The sequence below is a fragment of the Pelodiscus sinensis genome, chromosome 2 (assembly GCF_049634645.1).
Source record: "Pelodiscus sinensis isolate JC-2024 chromosome 2, ASM4963464v1, whole genome shotgun sequence".
Classification (NCBI taxonomy): Eukaryota; Metazoa; Chordata; order Testudines; family Trionychidae; genus Pelodiscus; species Pelodiscus sinensis.
The window spans coordinates 182349322-182372937 of record NC_134712.1 but is presented as its reverse complement, the minus strand read 5'-3'; the positions used below and the strand labels follow the sequence as shown (position 1 = coordinate 182372937).

The 23616-nt window shown below is 45.6% G+C and overlaps 1 protein-coding gene across 2 annotated transcripts in view; it reads left to right on the top strand.

Moving 5' to 3' along the window:
- The first annotated feature begins 1655 nt into the window (after positions 1-1655).
- POMGNT2 (protein O-linked mannose N-acetylglucosaminyltransferase 2 (beta 1,4-)) overlaps positions 1656-23616 on the top strand; it is a 49001-nt gene continuing 27040 nt past the window's right edge. For both annotated transcript variants that reach the window (XM_075921954.1, XM_075921955.1), the window contains exon 1: positions 1656-1921. The gene's annotated coding sequence lies outside the window, so the exon portion shown is untranslated. The remainder of the gene's footprint in view (positions 1922-23616) is intronic.

Below are 23616 nucleotides of genomic sequence, written 5' to 3'. Positions count from 1 at the left end.
TCTTTAAGAGGGGGTGATTGGGTTCTTGCAGCACCCTTACTTTAATTTCACAGAACCCCAGGGTGCTGCAGAGCACCATGTGGGAAACACTGCTCTAGACGGTGTTGGGTCCTGCCAGGAGGGCAGGGGGACTGGACTCAATGACCTTTCGAGGTCCTTTCTGGTTCTAGTGTTCTATGATTCTCAGTGTCAAAGCTTCTCTCTTGCATACTCACAGATGTTGCTCCAATAAAGAATATTACCTCACCCACCTTATCCCTCTCACAACCTAGGCTTGAGACTGAATAAAATAATTACACTGCAGTTAAGTGTTCAAAATAGGAGACGCAGAAGACTAGTCCTCCTCTTCTCTCCACTCACAGGACCAGGAAAACCGACACTCAAGTAGAATAGTGATAGAGATGTAGCCGTGTTAGTCTGGTGTAGCTGAAACAAAATACAGGACTATGTAGCACTGTAAAGACTAACAAGATGGTTTATTAGATGATGAGCTTTCGTGGGCCAGACCCACTTCCTCAGATCAAATAGTGGAAGACTATTGTGACTATTTTCTTCCAAAATGCAGGACAATGTAGCACTTTAAAGACTAACAAGATGGTTTATTAGATGATGAGCTTTCGTGGGCCAGACTCACTTCCTCAGATCAAATAGTGGAAGAAAGTAGTCACAACCATATATACCAAAGGATACAATTAAAAAAAATGAACAAATATGAAAAGGACAAATCACATTGCAGAACAGAAGGGGGATGCGGGGGGGTGGGAAGGGGGAGGAAGGAAGGTAAGTGTCTGTGAATTGCTGATATTAAAGGTAGGGAGAGTGGGATGTTTGTGAGTTAATGGTATTACAGGTGATAATTGGGGAAACTGTCTTGGTAATGGGTGAGAAAGTTCAAAGACTTGTTAAGTCCTTGTTGGCAAGTGTCGAATTTTAACATGAATGACAGTTCAGAGGATTCCCTTTCAAGTGCAGATGTAAAAGGTCTTTGTAGCAGAATGCAGGTGGCTAAGTCATTTAGAGAGTGTCCTTTCTGGTTAAAGTGGCAAGAAACTGTTTTCTCTTTGTGATCTTGTCTGATATCTGTTTTGTGGGCATTGCCAGAATGGACACTCTCTAAATGACTTAGCCACCTGCATTCTGCTACAAAGACCTTTTACATCTGCACTTGAAAGGGAATCCTCTGAACTGTCATTCATGTTAAAATTCGACACTTGCCAACAAGGACTTAACAAGTCTTTGAACTTTCTCACCCATTACCAAGACAGTTTCCCCAATTATCACCTGTAATACCATTAACTCACAAACATCCCACTCTCCCTACCTTTAATATCAGCAATTCACAGACACTTACCTTCCTTCCTCCCCCTTCCCACCCCCCCGCATCCCCCTTCTGTTCTGCAATGTGATTTGTCCTTTTCATATTTGTTCATTTTTTTTAATTGTATCCTTTGGTATATATGGTTGTGACTACTTTCTTCCACTATTTGATCTGAGGAAGTGGGTCTGGCCCACGAAAGCTCATCATCTAATAAACCATCTTGTTAGTCTTTAAAGTGCTACATGGTCCTGTATTTTGTTTCAGACACTCAAGTAGGACTGCCTAACCAAACTACAGTCCCCACAATGCATTCGGGTGGGTCAGGGGCGGGTAGAAAGTAAGTGACCATGCAGGCACTGAGCATGAGCAAGTGCCTGTCCTGCCTGAGAGCCGTGCTGCTGGGCTCAGGGGCTGGCCAGCAAGAAGGGCGCCAGTGCAGGAGGGGAGGCGCTTGCCGCTGCCCCTTGCAGCGCAGGTCGGGAGCGCCAGCCCGCCGAGGGGCGGGGACCAGAACGCGGAGACTCAGCTGGAGCGGCGACACGAGGAGCAGCCCGGGCAGAGGCTGCGGCGGCTGCAGTGTCCTAGGACCCGCCGCGGCGGCAGGTGAGGCGGGGGGCGTGGGAGCCCGCCTGCGGGCGGCGCTTGGGTCAGACCCGAGCGTGTTATCCGGGGAGTGCCGAGGCCCCGCCCTTCTCTCGTGTGCGGACCTGGGGGCGTGCTCTGTGCCCTGGGCAGGGGCTTGGTTACATTGGGGGGTCGGCTCGGGTCAGGCTCCGGGTGCCGTTTCTTGCAGCTGCAGCCGGCCAGGCGCTTCCCAAGCACAGGCTGCGCCTACACTTTGAGAGGTTTAAGTGGACTCGAAGTGGGGGGAACTGGAACCTTCCTGGGATATGGAGCTCGGGCACGCCTGACTTTTCCCCAGCTGTAAACTGGGGGAAATGAGACTAGTCGTCTTGTCGAGCGAAGTGCTGTACAAGAGCTGGGCATTGATCCCTGGCAGCCTGTGTTTAAATTCAATGTAGGTTTCCCTCCTGAAAGCACTTCAAGACTGGGACAAATTGTCAGGATTTTAAGCACTGCTCCTGAACTGGTCATGAGGCAAGGAGACGCTGATTGCATTATGATACCAGACCTTTTACCTAGCTCCTTTTTGCTGGGTTTATAGCCTAAAATTTTAAGTCCCTCACCCCACCTTTCCCTGCCTCTGCTTTTTATAAATAAAATGTTTTAGGGGTGCCAAACCCGTAAGCTGATCATCCTGGACATTCTTCAGTGTCTGTTCAGAGACCTATTAACTCTGAAAACAATGGCTGTGTCTAGACTGGCAAGCTTTTTCCGCAAAAGCAGCTGCTTTTGTGGAAAACTTGCCAGCTGTCTGCACTGGCCGCTTGAATTTCCGCAAGAACACTGACTTCCTACTGCCTGAAATCAGTGCTTCTTGCGAAAATACTATGCTGCTCCCATTCAGGCAAAAGTCCCTTTTGCGCAAAGCTTTTGTGCAAAAGGGCCAGTGTAGACAGCTCAGATTTGTTTTGCGCAAAAAAAGGCCGAGCGCGAAAATGATGAAGGGGGCTTTTTTGCGCAAAAGTGTGTCTAGATTGGCACAGATGCTCTTCCGCAAAAAGTGCTTTTTCGGAAAAACGTCCGTGCCAATCTAGATGCTCTTTTCCACAAATGCTTTTAACGGAAAACTTTTCCGTTAAAAGCATTTGCGGAAAATCATGTCAGTCTAGACATAGCCAGCGAGTGGTCCTGTGGCACCTCAGAGACAAACCAAAATGTATAGAATCATGAGCTTTTCTGGGCAAAACCCACGTGAAAACTCATGATTCTATATATTTTGGTTAGTCTCTAAGGCAGTGGTCACCAACCAGGAGACCAGGATCTACTGGTAGATCTTGGAGCCTTTGACAGGTGATCCTGACAGGTTGGGCCAGGAGGCTGTCAAGTGCCTGCCCTCCATCTGCTCCTCTAAGCACTGCAGTGTTGCTCCTGCTCTCTGCCTTGGAGCTGCCTCCCAGTGCTGGGAGCCTCTCGCTTGCTGTGCAGGGCAGGGAAGAAGAGGAAGGGAGGGGGTGCTGATGTCAGGGTGTCCCTCCCTCTACCCTGTACTCCATCTCCACAGAGCGTGGAGGAGGATGGGGGAGGAAGGAGGGCAGGAATGGAGAGAGTTTGCTGGCTGCTTTTGGAAGTGGTACAAGGCCAGAGTAGGAGTGAGCCTGCCTTAGTCCCATTCACCACCATCCAAAAGCCACCTGTGATAAGCGGTGCCCAGCTGGAGCCTGCATTCCAAACCCAGGCCCCAGTCCTGAACCCCTCCTGCACTCCAAACCACTGCTCTAGCCCTGAGTCCCCCTGCACCCAAACTCCCTCCCAGAGCCTGAACCCCCTCTTGCACCTCAACTCTCTGCCCCAGGCTCAGCTCAGAACCCCCCCCCCCACACTCTAAATCCTTTAGCCCAAGATCAGAGTCTGCATCCCCCCCCACCCCAGCCGGAAGCCTGATAAAAGTGAGTGAGGATGGAGTGAGAAGGGGTGGGAAGGAGGAGGTGCAAGGATGTTTGGGTTTGAGGTGGATCCTGGATTGCATTTAAATTCAAAAAGCGATATTATGCTTAAAAAGGTTGGAGACCACTTGTCACCCGGTACTCTATCTGGAACGCTGCTCGTGCCGGCAGCCACACGGCTATTGCCCCCCCAAGGGCGGGGTGAGGGTCCGGGCCCACCCTCACTCCGGACCCCGGCCCAGGGCCCTAACACCAGGAGCACAGCTCCCAATGGTAGCAAGCGGGGGTTTACCCCTAAACGCACTTGCTCTCGGGCTCCACGACCCCTCCCTGGGCCGATACCACCCCGCTGTCGGGCTCTTACCTTCCGCCCGTAGTCTCCGGTGTGGGTCGGGCAGCTAGCCCTTCCCCCCCTGGGGCCTCCTACCTTGCCCTCCTCCTTCCTTTCACCCCGGATCACCTCCTCCGCTCCCCAGTTGCCCTCCCCTGCTTCTCCCTGCTTGGGCGCTCTTATCCACGCCGGCCGGCGCGTCTTTCCCCACTTCCGGGTGCCCCGCCCTGCTGGTGCCCGTCGCATCGGTGACCTCACCGGGTGCGTCCCGATGACGCGTCATTGCCCCACCTCCCGCGCACGGCGACGCAGCTGGGGCTAACCCCGCCGGCGCTCGCGGCCGCGGGTGCTTGTGGGTGACCGGGTTGCTTCACCCCGTCACACCACTGCTCTAACATGTCACAGGACTAGTTATTTTTAAAGTTACAGACTGTGGCATAGTGGGGGTGCTGTCTGCTCTGTATCCCGGGGTCCCCCTGTGTTGTGATGTGTGATTCCCACTGACTCGCCAACATGTTGTGATGTAGTGTCAGTACCTTGCTGGTTGCTATGCTTGGGCGGTGGGCTGTGGAAGACCCCCCACTGACGGTACCAGTCTAAGGAGAGGGCTGGAATCCAGGGGCCTAGGGACCCCATCTCAAGGGGTCTGAGGAATCCTGGCCCAGACTGCTGTAAACACGTCACGTCTATGCTGTGCTGTATCCTGGAGAAGCAATGAATCCCCTCTATTCTACCGGTGGGCGGAGTCTGTTCTTGCTGCTACGGGGGTGCAGTATTGGAGGGGACCTCAACTCACTGTTACACAGACTGGCTATCCCTCTGAGATCCAAGAACTCTGAGACTTTTTCTGAAAATCTGGGGTGCTGGGGAAGAAAGCCAGCACTCAGCACTGAACCAGAATGGGACACTAGTACCTTCATAAACCTTTCTCCTTTGACTTGCTGGATCATGACATTAAGTAGAAATTACATTGAGAGTTATTTGTAAAGTGGATTGGGAATAGTTTAGTGAAATGGGCCACTTTCAAGGAAGCATTTGGTGGGAAGGTTTTTCAGGTCTGGGATGGAATTTCTAGGGTGTGGATAAAAGACCTCATTAGCGAACAGCATTACAATTAGAGCACTTACAGGGCATGCAGAGGACTCCCAAGTTCTGTTCTGTTCTGTTCTCCAAGACCCTGTTTTGCAGGATTCAGAGTATGAACTTGAACCTGTTCCCCACATTTCTAGCATTAACCACTAGGCTGTGGAGTCACACTATATTTGTATAAGTAACTGTGTGGGCACTGAGGCAGACACTGACTTTGTAGGCTGTTGGTTACAACACTTGCCTAGATTTCAGAGACCTAAATTGAAGTCCCTGCTCTATCTGAATTGGAATTAAGCACATAGGAGCTTTGGAAAATCCCTTTAGGTGCTTATCTGTGTCTTTAGCTGTCCAAATATCTTTGTAAGTTGGGCCCTTATTGGATATGGAGGCTGAATTAACCTATCACTTTAGTGGGGCGGCTTGTTGTATTCTAGGTGATGTATGATGACTTAAACACTGTGGCAGAGTTCATATTGCTGCTGACTTTTCTGTACCTCTTTGATAATCCTGCATAATCAAATCCGGAGTTTATCTGGTACTTCTCATGAACATTATCTCCCCCCCCACTTCAGTACCAAACACTGTTGTGCTAGTATTTACATTGTTCTATTATTATATAATGGCTTTCATTAAAAAGACAGCATTTGCCAAAAGACATAATATACATTTGTTATCTAGTTTCATACCCTGGTGCCCATAACTGCAGTACCTGAGCACCTGATGATTGCAAAGGATAATATTAGGTTATTAAGTACCACAGTGGGATTACTCTGAGATTACTATAGTCAGCATTTATCTATTAGTAAAGTGCTGGGAGCGAACATTTTGAGCTATGTCCTTCTAACTTTAAGATTTCAGTATGCTTCTTTACATTTCTGCCCAATATTGGTAAGTTTGAAGAATTAGGATTTCACCCTGTGGCCACTGAAGTTATTAGTGAAGTTCCCATTGATTTCAGGGGTGCAAGTGCAAAGTCCCCCAACTAATGTGCTGGCAAATGAGGTCGGGGACTGAAAAGCAAAAAGCATGAGCTGCTACAGTTGTGCTGTGGAGCCAAGGCTCTCTTCCTGGGGCTGTAATAACTCTGTTTCTCTGAGGATTGAGCTCCCTAGGGTATCTCTAATGTGCACTCACTAGTGGGTTTCACAAGATTTAACTTCAAACACATACATGCCTAGGCTGGCATGAGTAGTGCCATTAACTTCAATGGGACTATTCTTATGCTTCAAGTTAAACATGTTGTTTGCAGAATTAGGGTCTTATTTTGCAGAATGCTTCCCATGCCTTTCATGGTGGCATACAGTGCTAATATTTTTTATATGTCAGAAACCAGCACTATCAATTATTTCTGCAAAAGCAAATCTGATGGGTCCCCCCAGTGGTTGCTTTATTCAGGAATGGGGAACCTAAGGCACAGGGGCTGGATGCAGCCTGGATCCAGCCCTCGAGGGCCAGGGCCCTCTCCAGCCTTGGGGAGTCCACACTGCCTCTTCAGCCCCCCTGCTGCCCCACCGAGAGGTTGGAGCACACGAAGTCTACTAGGTTGGGCCCTCCTAGGCTCTGGTGTGCAAAGGGAATGTGGGGAGTGTCTTTCTCCTTCTCAGTTGGGGGCTACATCAGTGAGGGTTTGTGGGTTTTTTGCTTTTCACTTGTGTGCAGCCCCTGAATGATTTTTTTGTGGATCAGTGGCTCCCGACTCAAAAAAGGTCCCCTACCTCTGCTTTAATTAGCTATCACTGAGGCCAGAGTGCAACCTCCAGCACTTGTAAAGTATGCCACGGACCTACAATCTAGTTTCCTGTGTAATGTTTTGGGACTAATCATCTACAGCCATTCTCTGTTAAATAATGGGACTAAATGGGTTAGATAAGTAAAGTGAAGTGTGTTGGTTTTTTTTTTTCAATTAAATTATCTGCACTGTCAGCTCACGTTGACCTTGAGTTTTTTGTGATTCTGTTGGCTCTGCTGCAAATTGGATCCTGCCGTCCCCTTAATTTGTGACCTCACCAATATGAAACTATTGTCGGTTTTTAAAGTTTCTGAAACAGGCCGGTCAGTGTAGTTGCCTGGGACATACAATTGTTCTCAGTGGCAGCAACTAAACTCAGAGTTTTCACAAATGTTCATAACAAATGTTATGCCCTAGCCTCAGGCTAGGTCTGCACTGCAAAGATAAATCAGAAATTGCATAACTTTTTCAGATTTTCTTTCGAAAGAGGCTCTTCCGAAATTTGCTATGTCTACATGATGCTAAATTTCAGAAAAAAACTGCTGTTTTGATACCTCCCTTATGCCTTGTAGAACGAGGTTTACAGGTAGGGCGAAAGAGCGTTTTCGCTTTTTCAAAAAACTTTTCGGAAAAGCAGACGTGTTCCTTGGACATGGCATTGCTTTTCCAGGATACAGGCAGGTATTTGCAGAAATGACTTTTAAAACCCATGGGGCAGATTCCCAGCTGCTGTGAAATGTTGTAGTTCCACTGAAATTTCAATGGCCATGTCTGAAATAGGGATGAAAGTGAGTAGCCAAATTGACTATTCAACTACTCGCTTCCCCACCCTCTGCTGCCTCTGTATGAGAGGGAGTTGGGGACGGGGGAGCAGGAGCCAGTGCGGGGAGAGGGAACTGGCTTAAAAGCTGCTTTCCCCCCAGCGCCATCTCCGCAATGCTGCCTCTAGTAGAGGCAGCAGCATGGCTGGGGGCAAGGGAGGCTGTCACAAAGCAGCCTCTACCCATGGTGGACCCAGGTTCACCACGGACAGAGACTGCTGCTGCTGCAAATCAACCTCTGCCACCGGCAGTCTGGGCTGGCTGTGGGCAGAGGCTGCTCCGGCAGGATCTGTTCTGTGATGTTTATGGAAGCTTTCTCTAATAGTTTATCAATGTGAGGGAGTAGCTGCTGCAATCCTGCACGAGCTGTGACTGAGCCAGCATGCCTGCCCACCAGCTCTCAAGTGCCTTTAAAAGCACAGCTGAGAGGGGAGGGAGAGGGGAGTTGCGTGTGATTAGTAGCATTAACCAATAAGCATCTGCTTAATGGTTAATCGTTTAACTGACTGCACTATTACATTGCTAATACACATGCTTAACTTTTAGCACAATGGCATTACTCGCATTCATTAAGCATGTGTATGATTTTATAAGATCAGGGCCTTAACTGGGAATACTGTGAAATGAAAAGTGGAGGGTATAACTTCCCTTGCACCTGTGTGTTGTAGGAATCACACTTGTTGCTACTGTTACATAATAAAAGGTGCAATATCACTTATAAACAGCAGGTAGGCTAACGATCCATTTTTGTCCCAATTATTCAATGGCAGCTTTTTACAGTTTAGGTTAAACTCTTAATATTTGAAGAGTTTTTTGTAATTATATGGTCTGTCTATGCAGGAAAAAGAGTAGTGCAAAATTTCCCTTTCTGACTTATCAATGAAACTGTTAGTTTAAAATTTTCCCAGTTTTTAATTTTTGGGCCAAACCAAGATTTTCTAACTTTAAAGCCCTAGATGAATGTTGCCACAATTTTTATTTTTAAAATTCCAGTGAAATCACTTGTTCTAAAGCACTTGCTCTAAACCATGTTAATGCCTATCTGCCTTTTTTGAAGCCTTATAAAAGCAACAAGTATCCCAAAGTGAAACAGTCTTCACTGATTTGTTAGAGAAATGGAAGCAATGAAGAGAGAAAAAACTAATAAGCAAATGAGATTTTAAAAATTCTTTCACTTTTTTTAATAATCAAAGGTACAATTAGTTTAATAAACAGGTAGAATTCTTTACCTCTTTAAGGGATACTGTCATCTTAAAAACTATGGGCTCGTCTACACTGGCCCCTTTTCCGAAAGGGGCATGTTAATTTCACAGGTCGTAATAGGGAAATCCGCGGGCGATTTAAATATCCCCCGCGGCATTTAAATAAAAATGTCCGCCGCTTTTTTCCGGCTTTTAGAAAAGCCGGAAAAGAGCGTCTACACTGGCCCCGATCCTCCGGAAAAAGCGCCCTTTTCCGGAGGATCTTATTCCTACTTTGAAGTAGGATAAGTAGAATAAGATCCTCCGGAAAAGGGCGCTTTTTCCGGAGGATCGGGGCCAGTGTAGACGCTCTTTTCCGGCTTTTCTAAAAGCCGGAAAAAAGCGGCGGACATTTTTATTTAAATGCCGCGGGGGATATTTAAATCGCCCGCGGATTTCCCTATTACGACCTGTGAAATTAACATGCCCCTTTTGGAAAAGGGGCCAGTGTAGACGTAGCCTATGTGTTATAGACATCTTCCCTGACCAGAAGGGACCACTGTGTATTTTAGTCTCTGGACAAATTCTCTCTGATCTACACTAGATGCAGGAAGAGATTTTGAGGGCAAAAGCATCTTTAAACCACCTTTGATCATGTATATTCTAATTTTCCTGGTATATATTAGAGCAGTCTCAGTGCTGCTTAATCTGTGCTCTTTAGCAGCATCCTCTTACAATCCATTTCACATCTGAGCATAGTCAGAAATCATTCTAGCCACCGCCCCCCCACCCCTCCATCTACCTCAGAGTGTGAGATGTGAGAGCAGATGAAGGGCATAGAGCTATTCTCCTGGCTCTGTTCTAGCCTTTTTTCAAAACTGAGGCTAGTTCCAATAAGCCATTTCTTCCAGGTTTACAACCCCTTATGTTGCCAGACTAGCACAAATGGGTCACATAGATGACAGAACGTAGGCCCATTGAGTCCTAGGCCTTGGAGCTGGCTTCTAAAGGTGCTAATTATGGTAGAGTATTCTGGGGATTGGACCTTGATAGGTCATTTCACATCCTAAAAGGCTCTTTCCGTTACTAATCCATGGAGTCATCCCATTCATTGGCTCTCTCCTCTTAAAGGAACCTGTTCTCCCACATGAATGCAGTGCAGCACTTCACATGAGATCTTTTTATCCCCCTCTTTACTTGTGAAATGGGTGCACTTTACTTAACAGCAATAGCAGCCTTCACAATAGAAGGAACGCTTTACCAAAAGAGGAAATAGCTATCTATTTATAATGCATAGAAGTGCTGGAGCCAGATGCAGTGGAATGCCATGGAAGATTTGCTACTGACTTGCATAGCGTAGGTTCTAAGTTGTGGAGTGCAACTCGTACATTTGTATGTGAATAGTAGACCTACCCCTCACTTCAAAACAATGCATTTATTTCCTATTCAGTGTTGCTTTCAAAAGCCTTCTTAGAATTTTGAAGTGCAGTTCTGTTCTGAAAAGTGATTGCTAAATGGCACCATCTTATTCATCAGTTCTGCTCCAAGTGTGTAATTGGCGATATCCATTTGCTTTAGTGAATATAATACTTTTTACTCCTGTTACCCTTGCACAGACTTGAGTGTGGGAGCTGGATTCTGTTCCTTCCTTAGCAAACAATTCTGCTGATGGTGCAAAGTTCCAGTCATTTTCACCTGTGTGCAGTCATGGAAAGAAATAGGGTTATATTAATCTTGCTGTTAGTGCAAGATTTTTTTTTTTTTAGTAAATTGTACAGCAGAGGTGGAGGGAAAAAAAAGTCAGTCAGGGATAGCTGTAGTAGGTTTCACAGTGGGATCAACTTGCTGCAACTGCTCCTGCTTGTGCAGGGCTGGGCTCAGCTCCCCAAACTGGTCCTTACAACCTGGCACAGGTGGTTACAGTGCCACTGAGGTTTGGTGAGTCTGTCCCCCATCTCCTTCTATGAAGGGGCAGATGGGCCAAATGTAAGTGGCACTGCAGCCACCTACACCAGGTCACAATGGCTGGAGCGCAATGCCAGGGCCAACCTCACAAGAGGCCATTTACATAGGATCCTGCTGCCTGAACCTTGCCTGGAAATTTGGTGGCACAGGCATCAAGTTAAATAGAAGGTGGCCAGATGCAGTCCATGGGCCAGATCAAAGTGTTATGTGGGCCAGGTCTGGCCCCCTGGCCACATCTTGCCTAGTCCTGGGCTAGCATCTCTTAATAGCAAAGCCATTTCTTCATATAGTTGCCTTTTTTGGGGAGTCGGAAGATGAAATATCCTGAAAAGTACTGAATGTGTTGAAGAGGGGCTTGAGTTAGCATGTGCCTGTCCTTAATCTATCATAGATCAGGTAAAAAGGAAAACAAAGTGATTTTGATTTTATTTTTTCCTCTATAAAAGTTTTGAAAATGCATTGGCAGCACCCAGTGCCCTCTGTCAGAACTTATGGATGCCACTTTTCGCTTTTTGATTTATTGTCCATCGGGCTACATTGACTGTTCAATTTTTTTCCTGTGTAACAGCTTCTGACAAATCTGAATGATTCTGATCTGAGATCAGAGCAGTCAGTCTTAACATTTTTATTTCCAGGTTTATATTTGTGGTGCCTGAAACTTGGAGCTCGTAGTAGCCTTTTTCTTGTTTAAGATGGGAAGGGTGTGTGCATGTGCGTGCGCAACAGATAGAATGGCTAAAGATGTTCTTGTCATTAAGGCTGGAATGGTTACTCCTGAGGGATTTCTGTACTAAAAAATGTAAAAATCCTGCGCACACAATATTTTCAAATTTTGCAAAATTCTGCATATTTTAGTTGTCAAAACAACAAAGATAATCACACTAGCTTTGATTATTTTGGGCCATTAAATACCTGTCAAGTAGGTAAAAAGATCCAGAAAATGTGTTTTGACAAATAGATTCCTTACTAGGCATATTAATACAGAACTTCTGAGGAATTCATTTAAACTACAATATAGCACTCTATTTCCTGCACCCCTCTGAAGCAGTGCAAAGCCTTGGGGGAGTCAGGGGTAATGGAGGAGTTGAGGGAGAGGGAAATAATTGCTGGGAAGGAGCCTGGGTGTGAACTTGAAGAGTTGTTGGGTGTAGGTTGGAAAAGTTTGGAACAGGTTTTCTTGGGGGTTGGGGAGGAACTGTTTGGGAGCACAGAGACATATGGGGACAGGTGCAGATGTGCTTCAGTGAAAGGAAGAGGCTAGGGGGTCAGTCAGGGGCTGGATGGGAGAAGCTCTCTATCAGGCACATCCCTGTCCTCAATCCCCTGTGCCTCCTCTCCAGTTCAGCTCCTACTTCTGTTTGATACCCCTACAATCCCATGCTCTTGGTCTCCTTGTATCCTCTGACTTGGCCAGTTGCAAAGAAGGCTCTTCAGGTTTTTTCTTTTCCCTGGCTCGGGAGCTGGCAACTTTTGGATCTTGTCCCTCAGGGTAATCCCCTGGCAGGCTGAGACACATTTTGATGACATTGACCATTTGCAGCAGGGCTGGATTTAGAAAGAGGCATTGGGGGCCCCGGAAAATTATGTATGGGCTGCCAAAATTGAAGCCCTATTGCGAGGCCCCGTTAGCCCAGGGCCCTGCAGCCTCTAAAGCACTTGGGTTCCAACCCTGTCTAGCAGAGGGGGAGGAGATTCAGCTTTGCACACTGCTGTTCCTCCCTCTGGCCTGGAGCTGCAAGTGCTGGGAACCAACCTCTGGCAGTGCATTTCTCTCTGTGGAATTGCAACCAATGGGAGCTGCAGGGGCAATGCCTGCAGACGAGTGCAGGGCAGCGCACAGAACCCCCTCTTTCTTCCTCTCCCTCCCTGGGGCCTGTGCCACCAGAGGGGAACTGCCTCAGGCAAGTGCCTCACTCCCCAAACACCCTGCCCAGCCCTGAGCCCCCTCCCTTAGCCTAATTCCCACTCAGACCCTGCACCCCCACCTCCTGTCTTTAGCGCCATCCTGCTCTCAAAACCCCTTGGTCCCTGCTCCCTCTTGTACCCCAAATGCCTCATCACCCCAGTGCATGCACCTCCAGTCCCTTCTGAACTCTGTCCCCTGCCTTACTCCATACTGCCCTACTGCACTCTGAACCCCAGCCTCAGAAAACTGAATAGCCGTGGACCCCCAAAAGAGTGAATCCGATCCTTCCCGGTAGCTCCCAGTGGCCATGGTTCACCGTTTTCAGCCATTGGGAGCTGGGGGACACTGAGCATCTACAGCAGTGTCAGAAAAATGTCTCGCGGTCTACCAACAGATTACCCTGGCTGGCCCAGCCAAAGGAAGCCAACCCCTGACCTAGGTGGCTGGGAGCAGCTGCTGTGTTCTAGCATCAGGGCTGTCTGGTGGGCAAAAGGCAGAACTGCAGCAATGTTCCTGCAGAAGCTTTTTTCTGTGCAAAAAACAAAAACAAAAAATATTTGCAGCTCATTAATTGTGTATGCACAATTTGCCCAGGAGTATGGTGCTTAGAAGATCAGGGTTCAATGTCACAAATGTACTTTTGACCTTGGGCAAGTCACTTGATGTGTCTGTGCCTTAGTTGTTCATTTATAAAATTACTATTAATGCTCCTTTTGCTATTTAGATTGTAAAGCTGACTAAAAGGGGAAGGGGAACCTTGCAGAATGGGCACCTCAAGGTGCTACTTTAATACAAATTTTAAGGAAAAGTAATAATGCTGATTAATAAAACAAGACTGCATGTGCCCTACTGGTTGGAACCTTAGGTCTTCTAGCTGGGTTCAATAACCAAATAATTAAAGCAAGTTTTGTAGCTCTGCAGAACTGTATAGTAATGCCTTCACAAAGCTAAAACTGTGCTTTGTAAACTTGAAGAAGCCAGACAGGCTGCAGACAAGTTAATTTTTTAGCTGGAGATTTTCTGCCCCATAAATTGAAGTTTTATGTAGCAATTATGCCATAATAACTAGATAAATTCCAAAACCTATTACTGTTCTTTGTCTTTTATTGATGAGGTCAACAAGGAAGTAATTGTGTTTAAACTTTAATGCTTTTTGCTTTATATAACTCTTGGTAGAGAGTATAATAAGCTCATGTTGAGGGGGAGGGAGGTTTCAGAGGAAATAGAAAGATGGGCTTGAATTGCAAATTCAAATCCAGGTTCAGATCCACATTTTAAAACTTTTTCATGCCCAAACCTCTTACATTTGGTTGTGTGGCCTATCACTTGTTAGATCTTAAACTGTTTCATGAAGAAGTTTGAGGCAGGAAGGTCAAAATCTGACTTGAAATGTGAAGCCTGAAACAACCTGAATTATGAACTCGCTTCCTTCATTCTATAATATATCCTGCAAATGAAAAATTCAAGTGACATATGCTCTTTATTTGTATTCAAGAACCTGTTGTTTTAAGTTCTGGTGACTTCAGATGATAAAAATGTACTTTGTGAATGACTGTGAGCTGCCTGCATATTTCGGAAGCAAACTGTTCCTTTCTTAGATAAATCAGGAGATGTTCTCTGTGGTTCCCTGGGCGTTGGATGTTCAGTAAAGATACTAGACGTGATGGATCATTGTTCTAAGGAAAAGGCACCAAGTCGCGTATGCTCCTCTGCCCCCAAACTCATGCCCGCAGTCATGGCACAAAAGCATTGATTCCATAGCAAGATCCTAGCTGGTCCCAAAAACTGGGAATACCCTTCTGTATGGGAAATGCATCTGCAGAGCCTCCACTGGCATCTGCAGAGTCTCCAGAGGCATCCACTGTTCTGAGGACTGTCCTTTAGGGATTAAGGGTGTAAGTAAAATAATGATGGAGGAGAGCTAGGATGCAATGAGCTATAGGTATGCAATCCAGGGTCATACTGCTGGTGGGGCTGGAGAAAGCAAGAACTATCGGAAAGGCACACGGTCTCTAAGTAGATGGTGTTGGTCTGAGAGCATGACCCCTTTTCCTGTTCCAGTTGGGTGCAACAACTAGCATTCAACAAATGATTCGAAGGATGTTCCATGAACGCGACTGTACCACATTTCCGATCTCCTACCTTTGTATATTTCCTGTATGGAGGTCAAGTTAGCTTTGGTTCATAAATAGATCAAATAATTAAACCTCACCAGAGTTAGCAACCCAGGACAAGATCCCTTTTCCTGTCCAGGAATGAGAAAGATGTTATTTGGAAAGTATAGAATCCCATGGGAAGAAGGCCAGCAAAGGAATGAGGATAAAGATTCAGTCAACTGTAGTGTAATCTGGGAAGGACATGTTTTGGCATGAGCGCTCTATTAGACGGAGCCTGCATCTGTTGCAGATGAGATTATTTTAAACATCTAACAATAGAGGGTGATCACTACCTTAATGCATTCCCTTTTTTATTATGATAGTGGCATGTGTGGGTGGGATCGGCAGCATGACTGACAATGGCGGGTGCTTCCTCTATTTACACAGGAGAGGAGGTGAGTAGGTGGAGGTTATGTTAGATGTCTGGTTGGAGGCAAAGCATGATTTATTAGTGTTCATTTGGCTGGATGAATACATAGCATATATATTTAGAAATTTGCAAAATAGGGTACTATTGTATTTTAAAGTCAGCTAGCAATCAATTCTGGCATAAAATCTTGGCAGGTTGATACCTACATTAAGTTTGTAATGTGTTTCCTGTTTCTAGTACGTGCACTATATAGCCAGTGTGTCTCTTACAAATTTATTAAGACAATGTGTATAAATAGTATTGACGCCTACAGGACAGGTATAAAGTTAATATAGGATTTGACTCTGGATGTGTTCTGGAGACATACAGGACCAGGTGTATGGAATCACACAGGGATTTAATCTGGTCTGTTATTTCTAATCACATTTCATAATGACCACTCATGTCAGAGTGTCTATAACTTGAATTTTTATTTTGCATTAGTACTGTATTTTGGAATTTGAGGATTTTTTTGTATTTGCATCTTCCCATTTCTATTCCCCAGAATTGATGACAATGATGTGCAGCTAGATAGTCAGAAATGTGTATTTTGATTCCTTCAATCTCACTGCTATGAAACCTACTTTTTGATTTCTCCACAGGGTAGTAGCAAAGAGGGCTGGCATGGCTGTGCTACAGTTCACAACATTAAAGACGAAATATGTTGCTGTCCTAGACAGTCTACAGACATGTGAAAATACAGATCCATGTCCGGGAGAATTTACAGTCTAAGGCACTGATTCAGTGAAGCATTTTAAAATTTAACACAAGTTTAACACAAGTGTAGCTCTATTGACATTGAATGGGACAACTCATATACTTAAAATTAAGCACGTGTCAAGTGGTTTGTTGGCTCAGGACCTTAGTAGTTAAGGGGAAGCGGAGAGGCATGCAAGCTGCTACTTGTGCAACAGGTTAGAATGGTACATGCAGAGATGAGGCTGTGTTGGGAGTAAGGACTAGGGATGTGAAATGTTAACCGGTAAGCATCACCCTAAACAGATGATGTTTACTGGTTCTGGTTAACAGGTAGCATTTGGAGCAGCTCCCCGTCCTTTCCGGGTAGGGGCTGCTAAAGCCCCACAGGGCCCCCTATTGGTGGTGTCTGCTCCAGCTGTCTGGAGCAACCACTGTCCTTGGCAGGCCTGCCCACCATCCCATGATTTCAAATAGGCCCTGCTGCAGGGTACATGCTGGCTCCCTGAGAGCGGGACAATCAGTAGTTGCCAGTCCAGCTCCCAGGGACCTGGCTGCAGAGCCCGTAGCAAACATCCCCCGGAAGTGGGGCTGGCAGAGAAGTGGGAACTGCAAGATTGTGCTGGAGGAGGCAGCGCACAAAGTTTCTTCCAACCCCTTCCCCATGCTTGCAGCTGTTCACAGAAAAACAGCTAGCTTTTCTGAGTGAGATACAGGGCCAGGGCAGGCAAGGAGCCTGGCTGCTGTTCCCACTGCACCTTTCTGCTGGATCCAATAGCTGGACGGGTTGGACGTGGCCCACGGGCCATATTTTGCCCGGCCCTGTGCCAGCTTAACCTAAAAGGCAGTCAAACGGGCCTATGCATGCTTCATTTGGACTCACTAGCTGATTGGCTGAGGGGATTAGCAGATCTGCTGTGAAGAACAGCAGCAACAGCACGGTACTGGCTGCTCAAAAGCATTTGCACGCACCTACAATAGTTTCAAAGTTCCTGCACCTTCCTGTTTCCAGTGTTGGACTTAGCACGGCTCGTGGCTTGGTCCCAGTCCCACTGCTGCCTTTAGAGTTGCCATGTGTCCGGTATTGACCCGGACAGTCTGGTATTTTCGCCTCCTATCCAGTAAAAAAAAATCAGAAAATACTGGACACGTAAAATGTCTGGTATTTTCTGAATTCCCCCCCCCCCCCCCAGCCAGGACTGTCTGGGTCAATACTGGACACCTGGCAACCCTAAGCAACTGGGCCCAGCCTGCCCACCCAGTCCCCCCCCCCCCCCTTTTACCTGGTTCTGCAGGAGAGCTGTCTTGTCCGGAGCAGGGAGAGAAGGCAGAGAAGATGGCCACCCTGTAGCATTGCAAACAGCTGCCTCTCAGAAAGTCATACCTAGGGTGTATTGAGCATGCTCAGTAAGAGTTGCTGTTGCCTTCACTGTCCCTGCTCTTAAAGAGGCCATGCTGTTGTTTTTTTTTAAATTTTTTTTTTTTTTTTTTGGCCTTAATAACTCTTGGGGTCCTTTTTTTTTTTCCCCCTCAACAACTTTGGTCTCCCTCTCCCCCCCCCCTTTTTTTTTTTTCAACAGAATTTTTGGTTAAACCATCTGGCAACCCTAGCTGCCTTACCTTACTCCAGGTGATAGCATTCCCAGCCTTGGTCAATTCTGATTCCAGGCTTGGGCTCCAGCATCTTGCATACAGCTCTGGCACCTGGCTACTGACACCTGACCAACCACATTCCAGTCCTTAAGGGCTTGACTATCCTGTCAAAAGGAATCCAACAAGAGAAAAGGGGCCAGCATGGGTCCCACCAAAACAAACGTTTCCCTGTCGGAGATGGTGTGCCGGGTACAGAATTTGCAGGGTTGTGTTGCTGCCCTGCAGCTCCAACCCTGAACTAAAGATTCCATGGTGATCATGGCAAATTTTGGGGAGTCCTCCATCAGTGTTGGCTTCTCTTTCTCTTGCAACTGCAAGCATTCCCCACCAGCTAACCCCGGCTAGGACTTACCGTCAGTTTGCTGGCTGTGGACGTTTTCTCTGTATGCCTGTCGTGTTTTAGGGTAGTGGAAAAAAGTCTCTCAAAAGGTATTGAGGTCAGTTAGATCCTAAATTAATTATGCAGGTATTTAAGCATCAAATTTGTTTTTATTCTGAGGCAGCCGTTGTGATCTGACTAGTAGATTTATCTGGCATTGCTTGGGTCTTTAACTTAAATAATACTTGTTTTCTTCATTTAAATCATTGCTCTGGGGTGGGGCTAGGGATGAGGTGTTCAGCATGCAGGCTGCCCTGGGGAGAGAGGACAGCCACAGCCCTCTCTTACCACAGCAGTTTTTGGCCAAGTAAGGAAGCACCTGTCCGTGGCTTTGCAGGGAGAGGGGAGCATGTCCCCCAGCTGGGGGACAGACAGACACAAGGCACACAAACTCTCTGAACTATATAATAGATAGCTGTCCCTTTCTCCACTGGTGTACCCTGCTGGCCCAATGGGGTTATAGCTGTCCAGGTCCTCCTTTCTGGACCCTTGCTGCCTTTATGTGGGCATTCTGCAGTAGAAATGTCCCTCTTGCCAGACCCCTCCCTTTCCATTTTATGAGAAACAATCAAATTCCAGGCACATCCCATTATCCCAGCACAACCAAATCCTTCCTTGCTTTAAGTTAGGGTAAGATGAAGGTGCATACCAAATTTGGTGGACCTAGCTCTTACATTTAGGAGGGATTTTTGAACAAATGGACTTGCAGATAGACTGTATAAAATATACAGAAAGATTGTATGAAACTTTCAGCATTGTTTTTTATCCGTTTCAGTGGTTTCCTTTTCCAAAAAAATGCACTGAAAGGCTCTTGGGGTCTGAGAGACCCAGATAATGTTTGCCTCCTGTATTCTCTTAATTGTTCAGAAAATTGAGTTTCTTCATAGATAACACTTCCAAATGAATTTTCGGGGAAGCCTACACTTGCCAGGAAGAATATCTGGGGAAACCACAATTACCAGATATGTTTTCTGGCAAGACCCATGATTGACAGATGATGTTGCTGGGGCAAAGACTCACTGTTGCATTGCACATGCACATTGCTTGTTTGCAGATATTATTTGGATTTTGTTGGATCATATGTGGCATAAAAGCAGTGGTTCCCAACCTTTTTGAGCTTTCACACCCCTTTTCAATCTATTAAAACTTCATGGACCCCTTCCCCTCCATGGGGGAGAAAGAAAAGTAAGGATTGGAGCCACCATGATGGGCTTGATTCTTACTTTTAAACTTTCCACGGTCCCCCTGCTATACCATTGCAGACCACCATTTGGGAATCACTGGCATAACAGAATAAGGGATGGATGTTTTGCAGGGATCTGGTTACAGAAATGGTGAAACCACTTGTTCAGGAAAGGAACATTATGGTCTTGCCTCTGGCTTCTAGGAAGGCAGTGTCTTATGTGCTCGGTATTAACAAATGGCAAAGATATTTCCTCTGTACTCTAAATCAAGACAGAAAAATACACCAAAAAGGTACTAAGTGTAAATGCTTTGTATGTTCAGAACATATAATCTGTTAGAACAAATGGAGCAAAGTAATAGGTCATTTTACTGCCACTTTACTGTGTTTGCACCTTTTCCTATTGTTCAGTTTTATAGTTCACTGGTTACAAGAAAACCAGTTTTAAATGCATCCTGTGTGAGATTTCCCCCTCTCCCCTTCAGTTTTGAAATATGGGGAAGGGGGTATCGATCTGAAAATCTTTGATTCTCAATGTGTTGAGAGGAAATCCCCATCACTTAGTGGTCTCATAGAATCATAGGACTGGAAGGGACCTCGAGAGGTCATCGAGTCCAGCCCCCCGCCCTCAAGGCAGGACCAAGCTCTGTCTAGACTATCCCTGACAGATGTTTATCTAACCTGTTCTTAAATATCTCCAGAGAGGAAGATTCCACCACCTCCCTTGGCAATTTATTCCAATATTTGACCACCCTGACAGTTAGGAATTTTTTCCTAATGTCCAATCTAAACCTCCCCTGCTGCACTTTAAGCCCATTACTCCTTGTCCTGTCCTCAGAAACCAAGAGGAACAAATTTTCTCCTTCCTCCTTGTGACACCCTTTTAGATATTTGAAAACCGCTATCATGTCCCCCCTTAATCTTCTTTTTTCCAAACTAAACAAGCCCAGTTCATGAAGCCTGGCTTCATAGGTCATGTTCTCTAAACCTTTAATCATTCTTGTCGCTCTTCTCTGTACCCTTTCCAATTTCTCCACTTCTTTCTTGAAATGTGGCGCCCAGAACTGGACACAGTACTCCAGCTGAGGCCTAACTAGTGCAGAGTAGAGCGGCAGAATGACTTCACGAGTTTTGCTTACAACACACCTGTTGATACCTGTCTCGGAGGATTATGATCTGACCAAACTATCCTAGGAACCATTGGAAAGTTTTTATGCCCTGGACCTGCTACACAGGTTTCCCTAAAACTATCCTGACAAGTCTAGTTATGTGGCGTGTGGGGTGTGCCCTCAGAGGAGGTGCTTTTGCTTGTGAGTAATCCACCATGACAAAACAGTAGACCAACCTTAAGCATCTTCTTTGGGTTTTGACTCTTGATCAAAAGAGGTATCTAAAAGGGTGTCATAAGGAGGAGGGAGAAAACTTGTTCATCTTGGCCTCTGAAGATAGAACAAGAAGCAATGGGCTTAAACTGCAGCAAGGGAGGTTTAGGTTGGACATTAGGAAAAAGTTCCTAACTGTCAGGGTAGTCAGACTGGAATAAATTGCCCAGGGAAGTTGTGGAATCCCCATCTCTGGAGATATTTAAGAGTAGGTTAGATAAATGTCTATCAGGGATGGTCTAGACAGTATTTGGTCCTGCCATGAGGGCAGGGGACTGGACTCGATGACCTCTCGAGGTCCCTTCCAGTCCTAGTATTCTATGATTCTATGATAATTTTTCAGATGCCAGATTGTGGATTCCTTGTTTTATTTCTGTCTTGGTTCATTTTCCTGCAATTTTTGCTTTTTGGAGTAGCATGGCATGTTTGCTTTTTTTCCCGCGCTGAGACAGGGTGTTTTTGGCTTTCTGATGCTGATATTCAGTGACTAGTTACCTTTCCCTGTAATCGGGATGGTGTGAAGTTGTACTTCTTGTTTCTGTTTGATGTAGAATTGTGTCCTGATGAAGAGGAAAAAAAGTCAGAGCATGAGGACTCTTTCAGATTGTGAAAGGAAGGTTGTAATCTTGTGATGTAAATCAGAAGTAATTCAACTGAAATAAATATGGTTACATTTTTGGGGTGACAGCAGAATCCAGCCTACTATCTGAGCCCGTTATTTCTATGTTTTTCAGCTACTGTAACAATCTCCTTTCTCAGATGGAAGCAATTAACTTCTTTTCTCTGGCTCTTTTTCTGTTTTTGGATATCAAATGTTCACGTTTCCTCCCGATGTTAGGTGTTTGTGTGTTGGTTGTACCTCTCTCCTCCTGTGCGTCCCTTCCTCTTCTTCTTTAGTTCGGTCTTCTCTAACTCCTTTTTATGCTTGAAGGCCCCACTGGCCCTCCGACTAGAAAATAATGTTGACAAACTGTCTCCACTTCAAGGTCTTTTGTGATAAACTGTTTACAAGAGGAAAAGTAAAGAGCTCTGCACTTTTTCTTCTTAAAGATTCTCCCTGATCACCAGCTAGTAGCTTTAAAATGCTCTCGCCAATTTTATTTTCTGCCTAGCTTGTGGCTTTGATTTACTATTTGATTCTTTCTCTCACACCTTCAGAATCTTGTTTGCTTGTACTCCCCCATGAAATTATGTGTCATCTTGATATCCCAACCAGCTGATGTACTTGGTTCTTTTGTACAATATTATGACTCTCACCCTTTCAAAACATACTTGGAAGTGTCTTCTTCTCCTCCAGCCCTTGGCTGTTTCATGTGAAACTTAAGAGATGATAACTGAACTCCTCAGAGTCAACACTGAGTACTGCTGCTGCTTTAGTGGTTAGGTGTCTTTTAAAGTGAAAGGGAATGGAGGGCATTTTGCTTTTAACAAGGGCTGCTTGGTTCTTTGCATGAAATCAGCATCCATGGAAATATAGATTGAAGACTGGAGAGAAAGTTAATTGGAAAGAAATTTTTTTCTCCCTCTAAAAATAAATTTGCTGGATCAAGTTTTCTCTGTAAATCTCCTATGAGAAAACGTAGCCAACAGCAAAGCCCCTTTAATGACCTTCGCGAGTTTTCTTTCCACCATGTCAGCAAAATAGTTTAGAGTTGAAGTCTTGTGCCATTGGTCGACCTTAGGAGCAATTTAAAATATATTTACTTTACTTTATTACTACTCTTGGAAAGGGGTGGTATAAGGAGATTGCTCTTTAAATTATTGTTACAGCAATTGCACTGAAAACATGAGGTCCGATTCTCCAGCATGGTCTGATTACTCTGCATGGCTTTGGAAGTGTAGTGTTTGGTTTCATGAATGATGCTTTGAGGGTGGTTGTGGGGCTAGGTGGTGCTCCGCCAGGCCATACTGGCACACAATCAGCAAACTGTAACTGGCTCCCTGACTGTACTATCATCCCTGTCCGTTGAGAGGAGCTTGGGCACAGGAGCACTCAGCCTGCGATATTTCTCCTCTTGAGATCAGAATATCTCTGGTCTTGTTTATTCCTCACCTGGTCACATCCTCGGACATCATCATCTTTACCAGTATTTTTAAAAATGCACCTTTTGGAGGGAGTGGCCTATGTCCAGAAATGATTTTCCCAATCACGATTGGAGGGTCCTAGGGGCCTGCTTGTCCTCCCATATAACCACTTTCCACACTGCAAATTCTTTACATTTGGGGAGGGTTAGAGGTAGGCTGTATAAATACCATTTTCAAATGTAGATTTTGGGGGATTCCCTAGCAATGTGTTCCCTCTAACTTTTTCCATCTATGGGTGGAATAGATGTTATGTGCACCGAGGCATGTGTGGATGTGCACCACCAATAGAAACACATGCTGCTGGCTGTGGGCACTCTGCTAATCAGCTGGGTGGCATTTGAATCTCTTCTGGGTAGTCAGCTTACAGGAAACCTGTTCCCTAGCTGTTATCACTAAAATCATCAATTGCAATATTTATAGAGCTGGTTCTGTAACCTGTATACTGCACAACACTTACTCATGTGAAAAGTCCCATTATCTTCAATGAGGCTACCAATATGCACACTCCACTTAGCATACGGCTGCAGAATTAGGCACTTAGGCCCTCATTCATTTAAGTCCTTAAACTATGATTTATTTTAAGCCATTGCTTTTCCTATGGGTTTTGTGCTGTTGCTAGTCACTTGTAACGTTGGAGCATCTTCTATGTAGAAAGCCAGTTGCAGAGTCTGTTGGGCTTCTCTTTTTTTTCGGCCTCAAGAAAGCTCTGCTTGGTTTCGGGTAAGGAGGATTCTTTCCTTTTTGCAAGGGACAGGTTGATGCTATGAATGACTTTCTGGTGGTGGTGGAAGAGCTTTATCCAAAAGGAAGGCTTGTTGCATTTTAG